This window comes from Cimex lectularius, unplaced genomic scaffold (assembly GCF_000648675.2).
Source record: "Cimex lectularius strain Harlan isolate CLEC.00 unplaced genomic scaffold, Clec_2.1 scaffold19, whole genome shotgun sequence".
Lineage (NCBI taxonomy): Eukaryota > Metazoa > Arthropoda > Insecta > Hemiptera > Cimicidae > Cimex > Cimex lectularius.
This window is the reverse complement of record NW_019392664.1, coordinates 1,410,494-1,435,096: the sequence shown is the minus strand read 5'-3', so window position 1 is coordinate 1,435,096 and position 24,603 is coordinate 1,410,494. Positions and strand designations below refer to the sequence as shown.

Here is a 24,603-nt window from a genome sequence, read left to right as displayed (position 1 = left end):
AATATAATATTTATATACATTTTTACAATTCACATTCTAATTTACTAACCTACACTACACCTAAATTGGAGGTCGGAAGATTATCTTGATCATGCGGCCTCCTTTCTTTCACACTAATAAATACATTCAAACGGTATTTACAAATTCCACTCTCACTAAATAACACTAACCTATCCTAAATTGTTTGACGGGCCTGTGCAGTAGTCGATATTCGTCGACAGCCGCATCACCGATATTTCACTATCACCACTAACGCTAATAATACATTCATTCTGGACAGGCCACTACACTTCGGACGTATAGTACTAACGAAATGCCAATGACCAGTTCCTCATATCATACTACAAATATACAGGGTGAATTGCTACTCGTGCTACAAACTTCTCCAGTAGATTCTTCACCCTAAAATGAACAAAAAAGTTCATATTGTCCATGGTCCGATTCTCAACCATTTCAGAGTAATTTCGCTTTTTATCGATTTTGAAAGATATCACGTCCTGGCGTCGGAAAATCGTGATATCTTTTAATCTAAACATTTCTCTGAAAATCTAATAGCACCGTTGAAATTCCCGTTAATTTTTCAATAAGAAGATGACGGTGGCAAAATGTTTGGGCTAATTTTTTGTGTTTTATTTCAGCCAGAACTACAAAAAGAGTGGAAAATTGTGTAAATCGGAAAGTGTATAAAGTAATCCAGAGTTTCTAATTTTAGTCTCAGAAGGCAGCAAATTTGAGGAAAACTACCTGATTTAATAACGCTTCCAACGCACTCGTCATTTTCTTATTTAGTGGTTGTGAGACCAAGATGTTGATGACAAAAAGAGAAAAAATGGTGGTTCAAGGATTGCTAATGTTTGAGAGTGACTTGCTACTCGTGCTACAAACTTCACCAGTAGATTCTTGACCCTAAAATGAACAAAAAAGTTCATATTGACCATGGTCCGATTCTCAACCATTTCAGAGTAATTTCGCTTTTTATCGATTTTGAAAGATATCACGTCCTGGCGTCGGAAAATCGTGATATCTTTTAATCTAAACATTTCTCTTAAAATCTATAAGCACCGTTGAAATCCCCGTTAATTTTTAGAGAGAATCAAAATCATAATTCCATTGAAATTTTTTAATTTAATTTAATGCCCATTTAGTATGTAATGCTTAAGAAGTTTACAAACAGCTAGAAGGTCAAGGAAGAAAGACCCAAACGTTTTGCCACCTTCATCTTCTTATTGAAAAATTAACGGGGATTTCAACGGTGCTTATAGATTTTAAGAGAAATGTTTAGATTAAAAGATATCACGATTTTCCGACGCCAGGACGTGATATCTTTCAAAATCGATAAAAAGCGAAATTACTCTGAAATGGTTGAGAATCGGACCATGGACAATATGAACTTTTTTGTTCATTTTAGGGTGAAGAATCTACTGGAGAAGTTTGTAGCACGAGTAGCAATTCACCCTGTATATGCGTACCTATACTAATTTGGTCGCCCTGTGATTACTCGATATTTCGTCACAGCCACACCCATGAATACCTCTACACTCACGGAAATAAATACATTCATACAAATGGGGAGGATATACAACGTGTGGTGGGTTATATATTGTCATATGCATTGATTAATTTTAGTCAATCAATAAACTTTCGTTTATAATCACTGTTGTGCTTAAGTACTTTTGTTATGTCATTTGGAAAGCCACACCGTACGCTGTGCGTAAATATAAATAAATTAATTTATCATTATTGATTTAAATTTTGATTAATTTATTTTTGTTTTTAACATTGTTTTGAATATATTATGTTTAGTGGTCTGATTGACCAAATTACTTCTTTCAATTAATTATTCTTTGTAAGTAAGGTCTTGGTTGAAATGAAAAAGTTAGTTCACGAGCGGGATTCGAACCCACGACCTTTGGCAAAATATGCCGCTGCTCTCTAACCAACCACTTCAGCTATCGTGAATTCGATCCACTCGGACCAACGCCCCATCTCAACCTACAACCTTTCAAATTTCCCTCCTTTTGCCAGTTTTCCATTTTTTCCATTTAATAATTAAAACGAAGTATAACTTTTTCATTTCAACCAAAACCTTACATACAAAGAATAATTAATTGTTTTGAATTTTTAAAATTTCTTAAAGTCTAGGTGGTTTAATTTCAACTTGTAGAATTGCAAAGAAATAGTTTTAGTACAGCAATCACTTTATTACACTATTGGGCTGAAAACTGGGACGTGCAAAAACATAGTCTTATATACTTTGTGCAAAAGAAAATTATTTTTTACAGAACAGGGGGGATTTACTTCTATGTTTTGAACTACCTAAATCACCCTTGGTTGAATTTCCTATTAAATTATTGGAAACGACTTATGGATAAAGTTTACAAACAAAAATCTATTGTGGGAAGTAATCTAGTTATGAGGTCGATTTAAAACATCAATATCCTGCCTAGACATAACCAGTCTTTTTAAATTTTGGATGTGAAACCACCTTCAAAATGGCACAGTATCTATTCAAATGTGGGTAAACAGGTTATGTAAGGTGGTACTCACTTTGATAAGGTACTCAAGCAATTCATCTGCTTACATCTTAGGAGAGAACGAATCAAGTCAAATTTGTCATGCTATTAACAAATTAACAAATGTACCACTACGAAAACTAAAAAAATCTGATCGATTGTCGACTTCCTTTATACAGAATTTATGTAAATCGGGATTTCATAGCATCAACACATCATTACACCTTTAAGAACACGCTAAATAATGTTTGAGGTGTGATATCGCATTCATATATTGAATAACAGTTTACCAGGAAGGTTCAGACAAGCTATTGATGAAAAGAAAACAAAGTACAATACCTGTTCGCTCAAAATTAGAAAAACCTTTGTTTATCTGAATTCATGAATCGATGTTTACCCCATGTTGATTCTGGTTCCTTTTGTTATTGTTCACTTTCAACCACTGAATCAAATAACTCGACATCAATTAAACCGACAGGGCCTGATACAAAAACTTTCCTAATAGAAATAAAACTGAAATTGTTTCCAGTTATTCAGAAAAAACTTTGATTGACACTTTTATAACTAATTCGGTGAGGTGTCGGCCGTTTGGAGGAATGAGAGAAAAATTGGAAATGTTTCATTCGTCCGTTACACAGACTTTGAGGCTTCATACTTGAATTATTTTGCAAGCGGCACACCTCCTGAAATATTTCAAATCGTTTTTCAATTGTCTAACTTCTAACAAGGCTTTTAAATGATTCATTAATTCAATGATGGCCCGTTAACTTTTTTAAGATTTTGACAGACGTCATATCCAGCAATAATATGCTTACTTCAAATATTTGATTAACTATTATTTGTATGTAAGGTTTTGGTAAATGAAAAATTTAGTGTCACGAGGGGGATTCGAACCTACGACCTTCGGCTCAATACGCCGCTGCACTTGAGCTATCGTAGCATCAAGTTGTTAGAGCAGCGGCGTATTGAGCCGAAGGTCGTGGGTTCGAATCCCGCTCGTGACATTAACTTTTTCACTTCAACTAAGACCTTACATACAAAGAATAATTAATGGAAAAAAGTAATTTGGTCAATCAGGCCACTAAACATAATGCATTTTTGCATTTTTTTTTACGACGGTTCGCAACAGCAGAGGTCATATAAACCCTCAGGGTGACGGTGTTTTTGAAAAAAAGTCCATTTGTAAGTACGTCGGGTTCGAATGCAGGGCCGCTGGATTCGAACCCGGGACCTTTACCTTACAGTGATAAGCGCCGTGTCAAAGACTAAACCTTGCGGCCACCGACGCCCCCCACTAAACATAATGGGTTTGATGAAATGTTGAACCGGCACACGGCCACTTCAGTTCACCGACTCGCTGACCAAAGCCTATCATCGACTGTTTGAAATACGCACTGCAATCAAGAGTGAATTGATTTGTGCATTAGCTCAATGTAAAATGAGAAGTTTCGATTTTCTCTTTACAAACGTACGATCTTTTCCTTTTCATTGCCCTTCTTTTATGTACCATGTTAAATATGCCATTTTCTAGGCCATCCGAAGGTACGTTTGTTTGATTTTAAATGATTAAATCTTCAGCCTAATGATATACTTATACAGGATCCCCTAAACAGACGTCAACATTTCGGGAAATTATCCTACACGTCAAACTGGACCAAAAAGCCCCTAATCTTTTTTTGCCTTATCATAGATACCCGGCCAAAGGTCATACAGGTGGCGGAAGCATAAAACCAGGCCCAGACCCCGCCAAAGCCAGCCGCCACGAGAGGGGAACGTTGATCACTTTATGCCAATTTCTACTTACACTGTGACCAACACGGGGATGTGGATAAAAACCATTTACATCGAAATCAACATGGATTAAGTCAAGTGCCCATGTCCTAGGTCACAGGGGCTAACACGCCCGGTTTCCCCGCCCATCCCGGATGAACCACCCTTGACGACCCCCAGGCCCCAATCATCCCCAGCACTCTGTCCAGCCGCTAAATTTCCAACTTACATACTTTTAAAAATGTAAAAAGACATTTGTAGACGGGAATACTGCTGGATAAAGCAATGGTATTGAAATTGAACGGTTTTGCCAGCTCTTGATTGAGTGAAAGGGAATCCAAAAATGGCAAAAGTAGGGAAAATTCGAAACGTAGTAGGTTGAGATGGGAAGTTGTGTCCGAGTGGATCGAAGTCACTATAGATGAAGTGGTTAGAGCAGCGTTGTGCCGAAGGTCGTGGGTTCGAATCCCGCTCGTGACACTAACTTTTTCATTTCAACCAAAACCTTACATAAAAAGATTAATTAATTGCAATAAGTAGTAACTGTCAATATCGATCCAAATGAACTGATCTAAGGAACCAGCAAAAGTACAATAAGCCAGAAGGCTGGAGTGCTTGTAGAATACGAAACCCTCGCTTTTTAATATTCTCCTCATCAACATCATCGATTCTGAGTGTTTCGTACTGTTGTGCTCTGTTTTTTAATTAGGACTCTAAATGGCGTAGAACTGTAATCTAACAGCAACCATGACCAAATCAATTCAGCTGAGTCTCACAATTTAAAATAATTAAGAAAAGGCGTAGCAAACTGAAATATTTGGAATGTCAAAAATGTATTTGTTCATAAGAGCTATAGACACAAGTAACTATGCATAATTACTAAGCAAGCTTACGAACAAACCGCGCTTACAAAGTAAAGAAGTCTTGTTCAAAATCTTACCAAAAGTCTGGAACACAAATAATTAGAAAACGTTTGTATAATTGTGAAACAATTTTAAAATTTATTTTTACAAAAATGATCATAAAGAAGACGAAAAAACTGTTTCATAAAAAAATTGTATATAAATCGATTAGATTTCGAGGTCCGATTGACCAATTAAATCCTTTTCAATTAATTAATCTTTAATTAAGGTTTTGGTTGAGAGAGAAAGTCAGTGCCACGAGCGGGATTCGAACACACGACCCTCGGCTCATGTGGCTTAGCCGAAGGTCCCTGGGTTCGAATCCCGCTCGTGGCACTGACTTTTTTATCTCAACTTAAACCTTAATTAAAGATTAATTTCTATATAAAGATCGAAACGTTGGCCCGATAAAGAAAATATTTTTCTAAAACCTACGTCACACCAGACTGCATTTGACGATCTCCAAATAATCATTAACTAACGTTCACTAAATACCACACATTTGTATATAAATTCACTAATTTCGTGGTCCGCTTGACCAATTACTACATTACAATTAATTAAGGTTTTTAGTTCAGATGAAAAAAAGTTAATGGCACGAGCGGGATTCGAACCCACGATCTTCGTCTAGATACGCCGCTGCTCTACCACTTGAGCTATCGTGACCTCGATCCACTCGGACATCAACTTCCGATCTCAACCCCACCTTATGAGTTTTCCCTCCTTTTTGCCATTTTTCAAATGTCGTGTAATCGGATTGGATTCTCGACGACAAATGAAATGGCCACGGAGAGCTTTAGTGAAGTGTACTTCATTTTACTCATTAAATTAACTAATTTCGTGGTCCGAACATTACAATTAATTTAGGTTTTTAGTTGAGATGAAAGTTGAGATAGGAAGTTGATGTCCGAGTAGATCGAGGTCACGATAGCTCAAGTGGTAGAGCAGCGGCGTATCTAGCCGAAGATCGTGGGTTCGAATCCCGCTCGTGCCATTAACGTTTTTCGTCTCAACTAAAAACCTTAATTAATTGGTTTGTGTATAAAGTACGTAAATCAAAATAGGATTTTTTTCATTATTGAAATTTTTACTTTTCATTGCAATACAAAGAACAATCAACTGATTTTAAAATGCAAAAATGCAAATTATATAATAAAACAGTTAATTTAGTTGAAAGATTTGTGTTTAAAATAGATCAGTACTTTCTTATAGCCCAAATACTAACGTTAATTAATTACACACAATAGTAATCAACTAATATAATAGCCATGAAGTTAAGCTGTGTTGTCTGCTTCCAACTGATTATTCTTGTTCGTTGGGAATCAAGATTGGTTGCGGACTGTTATATTGAACAAGTAACATATTATTATCGCATAACCGATTATCCGATCCTGTCTTACTCACCGGCATCTAAGTTAATCAATCTCCTCTCGAGTCCAGGCCTTAATGGGACGGCTTTAAACTAATCTTCATTAACATTTTCCTCGAACGGGAACACGGAGCTCTGTTGAATAACTTCTTAAAAGGTTTTTCTTTTAAATATATACAGAAGAGTTAGAATAAACCTTAACTGATTTCTTTTAATTTTATTGTGAAAATTCCTCACTGAGTCATTCTCATGGATAATTTTTAAAGGTTTTACTGTTTAATCGGCTATAGATCAAGAAGCATTTTTTAATATTATTTTTTTATCTGCGTTCGTTTGTAAATTTTCTTTCTAATTTGTAAATAATACAATATTGTGAAATTACAAATAAACAGCAGAGGTAAGTCTTTCTGCCTTCATGAGTACTTATTCGACCGATAACCTCGAGCCATTTCATAATAGAACAAAGCTGACTGGACTTGAACGAAAAGTATATTGTATATGACGTGCCGCACACGGTTCAATATATTTTTAATACCGATGAGTGTCTTTTAATAGATAAGTTTTAATGGTAAATATTTATTTGGAAGTATAGTTGCTTGGTGTTCATCTAATTAAAGATTAAAAACGAAGTTTATTTTGGATCTAACTGATATAACACGTATTTATAAAAGCCCGTAATTATTTATTTACTCCATTATTTAACCTTTATTAAATTGGGCCTAGGGACTCGCAAATTTGGTAAAGTACTGAGGGCTTAGAATTTATCGATGTAACGAGGGTTGAGAAAGTTTCAAAGGCCAAGCTGATTTAAATCCTTTGTTTGGTAAAAACTTGTTGGTAACCCGAGAAAAACCATCAAACTCCGCGTTTCTAGTCTAAAAGTAAAATTTTATCAAACAAAATAATTTGAAAAACAATATAAAGGGAGAAATGTTTGTTGAGAGATCAAATGTATAAATAATAAAATTAATTTCAATTAATTAATTTTTATGTAAGGTATTGGTTGAAAGAAAAAGTTAGTGTCACGAACCGGATTCGAACCCACGACCTTCGGCTAAATACGCCGCTGCTCTACCACTTGAGCTATCGTAATTACGATCCACTCGGACGCTAACCTCCCATCTCAACCTACCTTTCGAATTTTTTTCATTTCAACCAATACCTTACATAAAGATTAATTAATTGGATGAATTTATTTGGTCAAGTTATGGATTTAATAAAATTAATTGTTGCCTCTTTTTAAAAATAACTCCATTATATTTCGTGGTCCGATTGACCAAATAACATATTTCAATTTCAATAAAATTGTATCTCAACCAATACCTTCCATAAAGTTTAAAAATAACTTTAAAATATTTCATAACGGCGTGATACCTTGCAGACAATTTAATTATCTATCCTTCTCCTTCAATTTTTTTCAAAGAATGATTTATAAATAATTGAATAAAACACTTTAAAAATAAAATGATATACTTCCTATTTGGATATAAGATTATTTTAATATGCATATTAATTAAACAATCTTTTTTTCGCTATTATCGGACTACAACGCTAGAGCGTCAGAAAAAATGTCTTTATGAATTTTATATTATCAAATTATAACAGTAGATAAGTAATCCATTAAGACCACTCTTAACGGAACACTATTCATTTTCTGGACTAGGGAGGAAATAGCGAAACAATTGGTGCTTTAGACGTCTTGGAGGATTGTCGGAAGGATCCGAGATGAAAGACGGATGGTTGACTGGTGGTTGGGGTTGGGTCTAGGGTTTTAAACAGCCGTCTGTATCGACTTTCGGTTGCGGGGCAAATAGGATTTGAAAGTCTGTGTAGATAATGAGGTTGAATACGAAGTAGCTTGGGCAATGGTTTGAAGTATTTTAGACTGAAGTGTCTAGGTCGGAACGCTTAGCCGAACCCAGTAGTTCGATTCTGTATGACCAGATTGGTAGTATAACAATGTGAGGATGAGGCGTTTATAGTTCATTGAAAGTTTTTATCTGCTGTCAAGAAGGCTTTTGTTTAGTTTATACTGTCTGTTCACTTTTATTTCCTTACGTTGAGTGCAGGGCTACAGGTCTTTTCTCGATGTAAATAACGGGCGACATTGTTGGGAGAGGAGCAGAGTTGTAGTAGATAGTAGTAGGATTTGGTTTCGTTGAGTTTTATAGCCAATTCTTGAACCCTTCTTACAAGCAGCAGAGATGGTCCTGAAGGTAACTGAAGAACTGGGGTTTGCTGAGAGGATGATGGTATCGTCTGCATATGTGAGACGAACTTATGTATACTGATACATAATGGGACCTATGATGCTACCTGGCGCATTACCCGATTCCGCATAATGGATAGGGTAGAAGGAAGTTCCGATTCGTACTTTAAAACAGTTATCGGGCAGAATTTAGATTGAGGTCAGATGTGAATGAAAAGATGAGTATGAGCTTCCAGAGCAGATTAGATCGAAAGCATGTCCCTCTTTTGGAAAGCACCCGAACAGCATTCCCTCCGCTCAAGGATTATACGAACTTCATCTCAACAGCGGTAGAATGTCGATTCGGAGTACATTCTAAACAATGAAACAACATCGCTTAAAACCATCACTTTAAACATTTTGAAACTTAAAAATGGTACAACAACAAAACCAAATCACCCGCATGTTAGAAAGAAGCTTTACAAAAAATAGATTCAATATTTAAAGATTTATTTACAAATTCCAATTGTAAACTCAAAAATGATATTTTATATGTTTTATTTATCTCTAATCCTTTAAAACGGACCAAATATTGTTGTAAAGTAATCAATGGAGGAATGTATAAGAGATAATTCAAAATATTAATGGTGGACACTTTCTTGCCTCTCAGTGTTCCTTAGTATAAAACCTTCTTTTTTTAAACTGTTTATTGCTTTGTTGTTAATACTAATTTTCAGTGAAGCTTTCTAGAAATTTAGCAATCATTTTATAAAAGTTAGTTTTAATTGTTTCTTTTGTGATCGCATATGCATGTGCTATATTATCCGTTAAATTAGTACATGCTGTCTTCGCATTATTACTCTCAATATGATAATTTGCAATTATTTCAATTGTTTAAGATTATTCTTTTATACTAGCCATTGAGAAACAGAAATCTTTAATAATCCATCTTGAAACCAAGTCCAGCAAGGAAACTGAGAAAAAAAGCCGTGAATTGCGTAAAATGGATTTAATTTCAAGAAAGCCAGCAGGCTGGTATTGGCCCATTGTTAGATAAGAACATTCCGAGATACCACTAATCCATTTCACCTCTTGCTACCGACCGTATCTTGCTCATAAAGGCCGGCCAGTAGTGATACGAAGCGACGACGTGGCCCTCCCTTCCAAAGTCAGCACAATTATCGAGTGACTAATTTCGTTTCCGTCCAAAAATCATTCACCTAGAAAGGATATTTCTCCAAAAATAGATTATTGACTTGATTTTTAAATTAACTGTCTCAATTCGTTAATAAAAATACTATTAAAAATAAAATATATATAACAACGCCATACCGGGAGATTATTTATAAACTACCCCCTTTTATTTCTTCTGTTTGGAAATTTTAAAAAAATAACATTGGTCTTTACATAATTTTTTACGTAGAATCTGATCGTGATATCAAAATTTCAGGCTCAGCAACATTTTTTTTCAAATGGAAAGGTATCATTTTAAATACGGGATTAAATTCGACGATTTATTTTAAGAAGATTTTACCGCGGGCACTTTTCTTATAGAGTTTGTCGTTTAAGAGTTATTAAAGTTTGAAAAAAAAAGTTCAATTTTTTTTTAAATTTACCTCCTAGTAACTTTAAGTTAATTACTAATTACTAATTCAATTACCTCCTAGTAACTTTATTAAGTTAATCCTACTGATTAAATTTAAAACAAAGCCAAATCCTATTATGGAATTCATTTCACACATCACGGAATTCTGGTGTTATACTTCTACAACATACTTTCATTCTTTCCTTTAAATCTTCCAGATTGTTTGAAGGTAATCGGTACACAACTGTTTTAATCTGTCACCACAAAAAACTAAGGATGTAAGATCTGGAAATCTATTGAATTCCATAATACGATTTGCTTTGGATGGAGGTCGGTGGAGCTCATTTTGAAAATTTAATTTCCTAGGATTAACTTAATAAAGCTACTAGAAGGTAATTGAATAACTATTTAGTAATTAACTAACAGATACGAAAAGGTAAATGAATGACGATTAAAAAAAAAAATTGAACTTTTTTTTTAAGCGTTAATAACACATAAACGACGAACTCTACAAGAAAAGTGCCCGAAGTAAAATCTTCTTTAAAAAGTCGTAAAATTTAATTCCGTACTCAAAATGGTACCTTCCCACTTGAAAAAAAAGTTGCTGAGTCCTGGGGACATACCGTACGTTGAAAAGGTTTTTAACTTCAGTTTGAGATTCCATGTAAAAAATATGTAAAGCTCAGGCCTATTTCTTTTTTTTAATTTCCAAACAAAACACATAAAAGGGAAGTAGTTTATAAATAATCACTTGGAATACTAAAAGTGAATTCAAAACGTACAGATTGTTTTTGCATTTAGAAAACAATAGTTTAGAATAATTTACAACTAAAATATTTTTAAAACTTATTTAAGTCCCCTTCGTGATTATTTATATGTATATTTCAAAATAAAACCCCTTTTGTTATCATTTAAAAATCAGTTCAAAACTTTTCACTTTTTAAATAATAGTTTTACATGGGGACCGCAGTGGCGGAATAGGTAGGGCGACCCATTCATATTTTCCAAGCCAGTGGGTCATGGTTCGAATCCTGCCTAGCCCATGGCTTTTTAATTGAGAATAATACGATAAAAGTATTGTACAGTGGTATGACCCTTCGGTAGATAATAGCCGACGAATTGGCTAAAGAAATCGGCCCTTTTGAACACTTTTGTGGCATAGCAGCCAAACAAGTTGATCCATCAGACCATGGGTTAAGAATAAGTCCTTTGTTCAATGGTACTGTGCTCAAGGCAGGAAATTTTATGCCTAGAATGATAGTAGGGCTAACTAGATAGCAGGCAAAGTACTGGGAAATAGTGGCGAAGGATTTATGCACAAACAATTTTGTCATAGCGAAGCATTAAAAACAGATTTCAATGCTACGGTCCATCCCACTCACCCAACCGGTACGGGCAGGTATATGGTAAAAAGGATACTAGGAAGCGTGGTTTGCATTCCCCAGGCACTGCAGCCTTTTGGCTTATTGTACCTTCCTAGTCGCTGTTGCAATTTGATTCCCTAAGTTTTTTTCCATATGTTGGGTTAAATCACCATTGAGCTGTTGCTTCCCATTCGAAGATGATTTGGGTGGCTGTTGCCTCCTCCTCATTACATAATCTGCAAATGAGATCATCGTTGTATAGACCCATGTTGTGTAGATGTTTTCTCAGATGCCAGTGACCGGTTAGTAGACCTTCCACTCCTCTGAGTTTGGCCCTCTCCAATTGCAGCAATGATTTTGCCAGTCATGGTGAGGGTTGTTTCACCATACGTTTACTATGTCTAGCGCCGCTAAAGTTTATCAACTTCTCCTTTTGTTTTATTCGGATCCATTCTGCGATGGAGTATTCTATGCTTGTTTTTGATATCCCAAGTATAGGTTCGGGGCCTATGTATGGTCTTGCAGATCCTCCTCTGGCCAGACTATCTGCTTTCTCATTGCCCAAAATTCCCCTTGGCCCTCGCACCCGAGATGTCATCAGGTTCGAGAGTTTCCCCAGGTTTTGTAGATTTTAGATGCATTCACTGACTAATTTTGATGTGATTCTTTTACATGCTAATGCTTTAATGGCAGCTTGGCTATCAGATCTTACGAGGATTTTTTGCCAGTGTAACCTCCTTTAAGATTTTCTAGGGCACAAGCTCATGTTTTGGGCTTGTACAGAAAACGCCCGCTCCGGTTCCTTCGTTTGTTTTGGAGCCATCTATATACCATATCATTGTATCTGATGCTCTTTGTAGGCAGTTGTAAAGAATGTTTTCGGGATCAAATAGTCAGTCCCCATTTCTAATAATGGATTTCTGATTTTGTTGATTATGGTGTATGCCCGAATTGTTTAGTTCCTGTCCAATTTAATTGCTTATGGAGCCTAAGTGAGCTAGCCTCTCCTTGTATAAATATTTCCAGCGGAAGTAGGTTAGCAGACTTTCTAATGCATTTGTAGGGGTTGTTCTCATTGCCCCTGTGATAGGTTTGCAAATCTTTGTATGTTGCCTAATGTTTAAATAGCTACTTTTTATTGAGGTTTGTTCCACCAGATTAGTGATCCATAGGTTATTCTGGGTCTTATTACTGCCGTGTATTGCCAATAGGCCATTTTCGGTTTTAATCCCCAAGATTTGCCTAGGGTTCTTATTGTGGCCATTAGCGGGAACGAGCAGGAGTATCCCAAGGTTTTTCGAACCTATTCTTTAATTAATTAGTTATATATAAACTGATGTTGTATTGGATCTTCTTGAGGTCATTTTACAGGTGAATAAAGAACATCACTATTGGGTTTCACCAAGCTTTCGGCGAATGTTCCGCCATTATCAGGGCGTAATTTATTAAAAAAACAAAATTTACATGAACAGAGTTACATAACACATCTTATATAAATACATTACGTACTTAACCCAGTTGTTAGGAAAATTCAATTTATTGCACATGTTTGTTGTGTGTTTTCACCTTGAAGTGAACGTGAAAATGAATCTATATACTAAAAAACCTTACCAACCCTTATGTTATGTCCCTGTTATCAGTCCCGGTGTGATTAGACACACCAACTTCACTTTGCGCTTTATTTCGATTCATGAACAGTTGTAGGATTCCCGAATATGCCATGATGGAGCCCAGTCGATCCATTTGTAAATTACAAGTGTTTTTCGTAACATGAACAAAGACCTTTTCCAAATGTAATCGTCTCTCCAAGTTCAACTCTCTGCCCAGGATCCCAGGGGAGTCCAACTTGAAGAAATGACCACTTTCCGTCGCATGTGTTGCCAAGTTATGTTCAGAATACTGCTCAGATGGATAACATTACCCCCAATGCCATGATGGAGGGAAGTGATAAACCAATTTCATTTAGATCAATCACGTTCCTAATGTATCCCCGAAAATCAAGAAATTGTTTAAAGATAAGATGGGGAAAATTGGTTCCCTAAGTTCAATGGGACTGTATTCCAGGACAAAGTCAAGTGGAAAAGATCATTTAAACCTAGGATGTGTTAGAACTAGTCTGAAATAGGACTGATGAGTAGACTCTGGAAGCATACGAATAAAATCGGAGAAGTAGAAACAAAGCTTTGCATTGCCGTGAGGGAGAAGAAATAACAGACATTTCTACCCCATGGGAAAGAAAAAACCAAGACAAACTTTAACAAAACTTTGTGATTTGTTGAAAAAACAGCACAAGGAAAAGCTATAGAATGATGGAGATTGTAAAATAGACCACTATTGGTCGTGGTGCACAAAGTGGTCAAGAAGCAGAATCCTTTTAAACTTTAATATTTAAACATCGTTCTGTTTATTTTTAATACTAAAATACACAGAGACATAGAACTTCATTATTAAAAGTCAATTACAATAAATCACTTTAGTGTTAGGAGGCTAATTATAATTATGTTATTAGACAATAAAGAATATCGATAAATTTAGGCAGGAGGAGGCCTTCAATAACTTTACAAAACGTCAATAATGCTAAGAACAAGTAGATTCGTAATATTGTAAATATGATTTAGTTTTGTATTACGATATCGTGGTAGAACTATATAAGAGAATTTCTTTCACTTTAATAAGGCAATGCTAATTTGGATGAAAACTGGATACCCACACGCTAGACCCTCCGTCAGCCAGATATGTGATGTTAAGAGAGTTGAAATAAATGTCATAAGTCATGCCACTGAATTTAGAATTAGCATAAACCCGTTTGTGTACAACTTCGTTTGTGAAATTGGATTTGTTTTTTGTTTTTTTATGAATGCTATTTGGCCCATACGTCCGGCGACTTAAATATTCATGATGAAGAACAACCTAACCTACAAAATCGACTTACTAAGATAATTTTGCGGCCTTTCGAAAACAGAGCACGTCTTTGCTGCCCTGTTTTCATTTTACTAGTATAATTAATCCCTCCGGATAATCGTGCTTAGAGTTTATTTAATCCATTTTTTCTGTTTTATTTTAATAAAGGTGTATTTTCTGTACTGTTTTTAAACGAACTTTGAAAGTGTTAGAAGTTTTTACTTATGGGAAAAAGTATAAAGTCAGTTTTGATCATTGTAGACAATTTTACTTTAGGGCTGGAAATGCTTTACGCATCTACGGTAATTTGATCAACTTTGTTAACTACTCGAAGATAAAGATTTGATTGAACATTAAACCGAAGTTATTGGCTCGTTTCTTCCAGAGAATGAACGGTTTATTCAGTTAAGCTTGATTACGCAATATAAAATGGCAAGACTATTTCACCCTGATTTCAATTGATCAGCCGACTCTAATGTTATTTGTATAAAACCTTTGTGTTGTTCAGAAAATAATCAAGCCATTTTTAGCTGAATTTAGAGGAAAAAGGCTTGACAATGATGAAAAGCGCAATCCGACGTGAAAATGCTATTAGCGTCGTTGGTTGAAATGAAATTTTTCCCTCGAAAACAAAGGACCCCCTGGAATGCCGAAGAAGACCAACTTAGAAGTTTCCACAGAAAATTTACGGTGTACCGTTTGACATATATTTGAACGTAGACTCTGTTGAACAGTCTATTTAGTTTTTCATTTACTTTTGGTTGAGAAACATTTACTTCTTGTCAAGGAAAGCATTTATGTTTGATAAGTTACCACACAATGAATCCTAGGTGACGATTCAGAAGGAGGATTCGTTACTATTGTCTATTTTCTATCCTAGCCAGCTTTATCTAACCTATATGAAAGCTCAAACAAGACAACCAGCTTTCTAAGAAAATGGTGAGGGATGGATTACATCAAAACTAAATTAAAACTAAAACAATTATACATTATAAACGTTATTAATTAATCCATTAAAGTTCGTGGTCTGATTGACCAAATAACTTCTTTCAATTATTTAATCTTTATGTAAGGTATTGGTTGAGATAAAAAAGTCAGTGTTACGAGCGGGATTCGAACCCACGACCTTCGGCTACATTGAGCTATCGTGACTTCGGTCCACTCGTGCCACTGATTTTTTTATTTCAACCAATACTTTACATAAAGATTAATTAATTGAAAGAAGTTATTTGGTCAATCAAACCACGAATTCCAATGGATTTAATAAGTAAAAATGAAGTATATCTTCACTAAAGCTGTCCATCTGTTATTTCATTTATCGCCGAGAATCGAATAGATTACAGGATATTTGAAAAATGGCAAAACGGGATTCGAACCCATGACTTTCGGCTCATTACGCCGCTGCTCTATCCATTTTAGGGCTCGTGACTTCGATCGACTCCACTGATGTTCGAAAAATGGCAAAAAGGAGGGAAAATTCTAAAGGTGGGTTGAGATGGGAGGTAGGTGTCCGAGTGGATCGAAGTCACGATAGCTGAAGTGGTAGAGCAGCGGCGTAATTAGCCGAAGGTCGTGGGTTCGAATCCTGCTCGTGACACTTACTTTTTCAGTTCAGCCAATACCTTACATAAAGATTAATCAATTGGAAGAAGTCATTTGGTCAATTGAACCGCGAAATATAATGGATTTAATAAAATTAATTGTTGCCACTATGTAAAAATAACTCCATTATATTTCGTGGTCCGATTGACCAAATAACATCTTTCAATTAATTAATGTTTATGTAAGGTAGCCAATACCTTACATAAAGTTTAGAAATAACTTTAAAATATTTCATAACGGCGTGTTACCTTGCAGACAATTTAATTATCTATCCTTCTCTTTCAATTTTTTTTCAAATAATGATTTATAAATAATTGAATAAAACACTTTAATAATAAAATGATATACTTACTATTCGGATATAAGATTATTTTAATATACACATTAATTAATCAAAAGATAAAAAAAGATAAAAAAGTCAGTCTCACGAGCAGGAGCCGGTAGCTCAAGTGGTAGAGTAGCGGGGTATCAAGCAGAAGGTCGTAGGTTCGAATCCTGTTCGTGGCACTGACTTTTTTATCTCAACCAATACCTTACATAAAGAATAATTAATCCAAAGAAGTTATTAATTAATGTCGGTGCTATAAATCATAAGGAAATATTCAATTTTATAGCTACCGATTTTCATGTTAAATTATGAACAGATAATCATTAGAATTGAAGAACTATTAGATCTTAAACTTTATTGTAAAGTTGAGATTAATTTTTTTTAATTCACTATATTATTGGTTTGTAGTCGCTTGAAGAGCTATAGTTTAATTTTTTGCGTTTTTGTTAAAACTTCTGATTTTTAAATATACAGGAAGTTTATAAATTCATGTAAGGCTTTCGAACAAGAAACATTTTTACTTGAGTGTGGTATCAGGTTGAGGCAATAAATACTGCGTTAGGTACCTTAATTTACAATTTAATGTTTTGCATTTATCCATCTTACTAGTTTTAAACAAATTCTAAAAATTAATCTTTTTCCTTTTTTTTTAGTTGAGATAAAAAAGTCAGTGTCACGAGCGAGATTCGAACCTACGACCTTCGGCTTGATACGCCGCTACTCTACCACTTGAGCTTTAACTTTAATGAAGGGTCGATGGAGTACTGGATATTTGCCATTGATGCTCTAGTACTACACATTCACGCTTATAAATGCATTCTTACAAAACAGTAAACACAGGATGTATAGCCAACCTTTTCATATAAACCATAATAAAATTAACTGCAATAAAGAATCTTTTTTAATTATTATTAATGTTAGCACACCTATAACAATCGTTACAATAAGTAAATTGATAAATCATAGCCTAACATGATAACTAAATATTATGGGAGAAGCCAACCACTATGACACACCATCACACTGCACACTCATGCACATCATTGAGGCAAATCATTAGCCCATTGCCACTCCAGCCGACATGGAGGATTTCCAGGTAGGGTTAGTATGGAAAGTTGTTGGACGAGAGGTGTTAAGAAAAACGTATATATATTTGTTTTTCTTTATCGATTTAATAATAAAAACCTGTCTTCTCCGAAAATAGGAACAGGGGATACTCGAGGACAATTTTCATATGAGGTGACATTCTTACTCGCTCTCTATATGGAGCCAAGGAATGTTCACATGTTTATTATTATTATTATTATTTTTTTTTTCCGGGGCTTCCGACATCTAGGTCATTTCAGCCCCCACTAAGTCTATATTCTATACACGTTCATACAAATAAATACATTCATACACATAAATACATCCATACAGTACACTCATTCCGTTTGGTCGGTGGAGTACTTGATATTCCTCCACCGACCTACACTTAAACTAAACTAGATTGGGGTCGATGGGGTACTTTTATAAATATTCCGCCATCGACCCCGAACACACACTCACCCGCTTTCATCGTTCGAGGGGCGATGATGACGTTATATTCACCCTCACCCCTCGCCATTCACGCTAATAANATACACGAGGTGATAGGACAGCCTCCCCGGTGGCTATTCCGGGGTTCGGGTCCCTGTACTACCTCGCGGCCCGGGAGTGCCGTAACCCAGTTTTCCTCCTGTACCCTCACAGGTGCAGGGTTCATGGACACTCAAGAAGACCGGGAGATCGCCACCTCCACATGAGAACTGTGTGTTGTTTGTGTGGTGTGTTGTGCACGGTAATTTGCGTTTGATATATTCGGGTTCCGAGGCCCTTGGCCGCGTGCATCGGCCTGTGTGTTTGTGGGGGCATGCTGACGGAGGCCCAGATACCATACAATTCCCCCGCCCTCACGCCACCTAGTGTTAGGTGTGGCGGAGTTATGTACGTACTGGGTCGCCAATCCCAGGACGTGAGATTTTTAGTTCATCTCAAGAACCTTCCTAGGGACGGTTGCCCTAAGGTGTAGATAATGTAAATGTACTTGTGTCAGTGTAGGTGTATGGGTGTGTTATGTATGTGGACGCAGTTTACCCTCATGCCCGGGAGGTTCACATGTTTATTATGTTCTCCTATGCTGGGAGCAATATAAGCCTATAACAATATTAAAGATCCTAAAGTAAAAATTCACCATAAATTTGTTAGAGCTTTTAATAAGGGGAGAATGGACACTTCACCAGTTTATTGGTATAAAGTTTTTAGAATTTAAATTCACTAGTTTTCGTGGTCGCTTGACCAATTAATATCATGCAATTAATTAAGGTTTTATTTTAGTTGAGATAAAAAATCAGTCTCACGAGCAGGAGCTGTGCAGTCCTTAATGAGTTAAAGGAGATGAAGGAATATCGAATCATTTTACTTGATTCAATGATATGTAAATAAAAAATAATTTATTTACGAATGAGTAAGAGATTCATTATAATAAATAATCTTTTCCCATAAAAGTCGTAGGTTTGATTTTGCACTTATGCGTAGAATTAAGCTACTATAAATTAATCGAAAAATAGGACAAAAACTATGCTTATTTATAAAAGTAATTAACTTTATTATAGTTTAAGAAGGAGGCAGCTTTAAGCTGTTTGCTAGATAAGAACATTAGTGATTATGAGCACTTATGTCTCATAAATGTAATGAAAGCTGTGCGGTTCTGATAAGAAAGGACGCGAGGCATCCCTTTCTAAAACCAATACACCTATCAAGAGAAGTTTTTCAACAAAAAACTTTAACTACTTAAACAGTAAAAAAAATTAACAATTGTTTACCAAGGGAAGAAGTAAAAATGTCGTGGATTTATTCGTTCAAATTCCGTTGACTTTTGCATACATATGAATTATGAGAATATTTGGTGAAATATAAAAAGAAGGCACAAAAAGGCCAACATAAAACCACGCGTATATTGTATTTTCCATATTGATAAAATTTTGAAAAGAATTAAATAATGATTGAACAGAAAAAGAAAACCCGGTTTGACTTGATTGTTGCTGTCATTGTTCATTTGTGTTAATCATTAAGTATTTACATTATATTTTTATGACAAATACGAAAATTACGCCCCTGACAAAACGTAGCCCACGTTGGTCACGTAGCAAAGATTGTGTTCTGGGACGTGCCACCCCTTTGGTCGTAATCCCGGAGCTATTTTTACTTCCCTATTTACAATTTTGTTGGAAAACAATAAAGTTTAATAGATAAAAATTGTGAATAGGAAATCCTTAAAAAGCTTGTGAATGAATCAATGTTCTAGACAACAAGACGCTTGGAAGGTTAGCTATACAAACAAGAAATATATTATAAAATTTGTGAAAACGTCTTGAAAAAGAACTTCATAAATAAAAAAATAAAAACTAAAAATAGGGACTATATAACTAAATAAATATCAATACAAATTAATTAATAATTCAGCACATTATGAATTATTTTACTAACATTTTATTTAATCATTTGCTACTGATAAGTTTTCCTTATTGTCAATTAAAAGTTCCTAAATTTATTCCGAAGGTATAAATAATAAAGATCAAGGCTTTTAAATAATAAATAACGACGTTAAAAATAATTTTATTAAATATTACTTCATAACTGACATGAATGGTTAATTAATCCATTACTAAAAAATGAACTGGAAATAAATTTAAAAAAAACACTATTAATTATTTAGTTTTATTGAGTGAAATTTAAGTTATTAAACTTAACCTAGAATAGTTTTTTGTAAGTAAACAAAGTTGCTAGGTGGGCTTTTTAGTGACCGGTTGTCTAATAATTGGTTGAAGTCGTGCGAAGCGGTCAAAAATGGGGTTGTTTAGAACAAACGTTTCGACCTTTATTCAGGTCATCTTCAGAGCCCGGGTGAATCACAAAAGATATGTTGATTGGAAAAAATACAATACAGATATATCTAAATATAAATTTTGAACCAAGACTTTCATACTCACATAAAGCGTGGTGCTATCCTTGTGGTGTCATATCGGTTTTGTGCGAAATTGTTGTGAAACGTGGATTTGTATTCCGCTGTGTTTATATGAATGTCATTTTATTGAACGCAAAAGAAATCGACAAAAAGGATTTTCTGCATTGGATTTGTGATTCGAGGATATTCACTATTAGAAAGGAAGTTAATTATTAAGGAGATAACGAAGGAAAGAGAAACATAAAAATAAATCTATCGTTAATTAATGATTATTTGGAGATCGTGAGATGCGGTCTGAGTGACGTAGAAAAACATTTTCTTTATCGTGTCAACGTTTCGATCTTTATTGAGATCATCTTCAGGGCCTGGGATTTATAAACCTTCTATAATTTAAGCAATGTTTATAAATCCCAGGCCGTTTTTTTTCTAAAATCTATCTAAAATAAAATAGTTTTTCTAAATCTACGTCACACAAGACCGCATCACACGATCTCCAAATAATCTATAAAAATAAATCTATTATATTTAGTGGTCTATTGACCAAATTACCTCTTTCAATTGATTAATCTTTTTACGTAAAGTTTGGTTGAAAATGAAACAGTTGGGGATACGAGCGGGATTCGAACCCACGACCTTCGGCTCAAACCGCCGCTGCTCTAACCTCTTGAACTGCTATCGTGACTTCATTTGTCGTGGGTTCGAATCCCGCTCGTGACACTAACTTCTTCAATTTCAACCAAAATCTTAAATAAAAAGATTTATAAAAATAAAGTTTGATAGTTTATTTGCTTCATGACGTTGGCGTAGCTACGGCTGAGTTTGCATGTATCTGTTCTGTAATTAATGCAGTTATGTGTGTGTAATGTAAACCATTTCGAGAAAGTAGCGTTTATTTGTTTTTTCTGTGTTTAGTATTTATATCTTGTCAATATCAAAGTCGTGTGGTTTTCAAAACGGTGTGTGGACAACGCTGTTGGGTTGGTTTTTGATGTTTGTCATAGACGTCTTGTTTTTCCGTTTTCTAGCTATCGCGATGTAATTCCAATGTATGTATCTGGACTATTCACACAATTAATTTTATAAATTAGATCGGATTTGCAGGCTGTTAGTGTTGTGTCCTCGACTTTGGAAAAAAGTGTGTGTACTGTTTTGTGTTTTTTAAAAGTTATTTTAATGTCTGAGAAGAGAAATTTACTTAATTTGTGTGACAATGTGTGGACAAATGGGATGGTTTGTCTTCGTGTAATTGGGTTGATTTATTGTGCACTGTTGAGGATGTTGTTTTATGTAGCTCCGTTATAATTGTTTATAATTAAGTTGATTATGTAGGTTAAAGGATTCATGACTTAGAGATATGAATCTGTATAATAATTCTTTAGACGTGCTTAATATTATGTGTAATATATAATTGAGATAGCAAGTTCATTGGTTTTTGGTACCAATCTGTAATTAGCGTGCCATCTGTTTGTCTTATTACGACTATGCCTATGAACGGTATTTTGTTTGTTGTTTCGACTTCGTATGTGAATTGTAAGGATGAGTTGTTGTTAAATGCGATTAATATTGTTTGTATTTGGTCTGAGGGTCTGTTAGAATGTCATCAATGATGATGAGTATCTTATGAGAAGGGTCAAGTGAAAGGTACTTGTGTAATAACAGTGTGCAATTGTGTCCGCTAGTAAAGGGATTGCTGCCCATGGCTATGCCGAGGTTACTTGTAGAAATGTTTGTTGTATGTGAAACATCCCTTTGTGCAGCAGTGTCGTGACATTGTTATGAAGGATGTTCGTTCGAGATTTGTTTGTGGTTATGTCATGCCATTTGTCTTTGATAATGTCAAGTGTCACGTCTATTGGGATATTTGCGAAAAGCGGTGAGACGTCTAAAGATATGCGCGTGGTTTGTGAGTAAAAAGGTTTTTCTAAACGTGTGTAGTATTAAGTGAAATTGTAGGTTTATTCAAAGTACATATACACAGAAAACATACACTTTGAGAAAGTACAAATCCTTCGAATAAACCTAATTTTTATATTGCGTAAATCATTATATAAATTTATTTTCATATCTGACATGTATTCGTATAATCCAAAAAATATTTGTAAAACCCAGGCTCTGAAGATGATCAAAATAAAGAAAAAACGAAACGTTGGCACAATAAAGAAAATATTTTTCTAAACGTACAACACACCAGACCGCATTTCATGATCTCTAAATAATTATTGAGTATGTTGGTGAGTTATTTTGATAGATTGTATGCTGGGAATTTACGAAGGAAATTATTGGTCTCAAAGGACATCCGGGTTTGTGCGTTTTGACAGTTCCATACAAAATAAATAAGCTACGTGGACTTCTTTTCTTGTTTTGTTATTTTTTATGATTTAAACATGTCCAGCGTTTTACTGTTGAATAATTACAAATAGAAATATTACACAAATGTAAATACTAATACATAATTTAATAAGATTTGTAATAAGATAAATAGTTATCGTAGATAGATAAAAAAGAATCGGCAAAGAATCTCCGCGTATCAAGAGTGGCCCTCGGAGGATCTGAATCTTAGAAGTGATATCATTCTAACTCGATTAAGAATAGGCCATACGAAGTTGACATACGGCGTACTTTTGAGCAAAGCTGTCGTATGTTTCCAAGAAATGTTGCTCGACGTGACCCACTTGGCTACGGTTACTATGGATGCGAATTCTGACGAAATTTTGTTCTCACGAGTACGTCCGAAATCCTCGTCAGAACAAGGTTACATTGAGCGCGTTTTCTGATAGTCAGCACGTTTCTGCCTCCCAGCAAAATGGACAAACTTAATGAGTTTTATTTTCTTGAAAGTTCGTTGATTAAGTTGTTGATAGGTGGAGGGAAGAAGAGCATGTGAACCACTTATTTTCCAAAGGGAGGAGAAGGGAGAGGTTCAAACGTATCGCTAGTCCATTAAAAATATGCTTATTAATCCATGTATGTTTAGCGGTCATAATTGACGATATTAATTAAAATGAAATTTGAAAAATTGCAAAAAGTGACCAACTGAGCTCTTTTAGGCTTTGCGGCCAAAGAAAAAGGAATTTTGTTTTTTATAAAACACAAATATTTTCAGAAAGAGAGAGAGAGAGAGAGAGAGAGAGAGAGAGAGAGAGAGACAGAGAGAAAGAGAGAGAGAGAGAGAGAGAGAGAGAGAGAGAAAGAGAGAGAGAGGTATTGAGGGAGAAAGACAGAAATTTAGCGCCCAAGGAGAAGAAGAAAACTAAAATTTTATGTAATCGTCTTTTAACAATTTATAGAAGATAGCCTTGACCAAATTTGGGCAAATTAATACTTTGATTACATTATATTTATTGGTCTGATTGACCAAATTACTTCTTTCAATTAATTAACATTTTTATATATGGTTTTGGTTGAAATGAAAAAGTAAAAAGTGAAAAAAGCGGGATTCGAACCCATTGAAAAATGGCAAAATGAGGGAAAATTCGAACGGTTATGGGTTGAAATGAGTTGATGTCCGAGGGGATCGAAGTTACGAGAGTACAAGTGGTTAGAACAGCGGCGTATTGAGCCGAGGGTCGTGGGTTCGAATCTCCCTCGTGACACTAATTTTTCGTCTCAACCAAAAACCTCAAATAAAAAGAATAATTCATTAGAATAATTAATATAGTCAATCATGACCAATAATCAAATATGGTTTGTTACTAGTGATGATTTCTTGAGCAATCTCCCACTTTGGCCGAGAAATATTTCTATAGTGATATTTTTTGTCGTTTATGTCCCACATACACCGATCCTCAAAAACAATACTAATCAGTTTATCTATATCCATGGTGAAATACCAAAATTGAACGTCAGCAGTCAGAAAAAATCAAACTGGTTTGAACGCTCGAACGGTTCTGACGACATTGTGCGTGTTCCGACGTGCAATTCGCTGCCAAAGTAGACACTCTCTTTTGAAAAGAAGTGTTTTTTGTTCGGCTTTCGTTAAAATTTGCATCCATAGTAACCGTAGTCTTAATCGAAGGGTATCATTACTTTGCTCCACACAGTCAGCGTGTGAAATACCGTAAGAAATTATTTTATTGCAGATAGTACTCACAGATTA

The 24,603-nt window shown here is 35.0% G+C and overlaps 1 protein-coding gene across 2 annotated transcripts in view; it reads left to right on the top strand.

The window, feature by feature from the left end:
• Positions 1-24,603, top strand: part of LOC106662186 (tachykinin-like peptides receptor 86C) — a 166,573-nt gene that overhangs the window by 76,852 nt on the left and 65,118 nt on the right. The window lies entirely within an intron of this gene.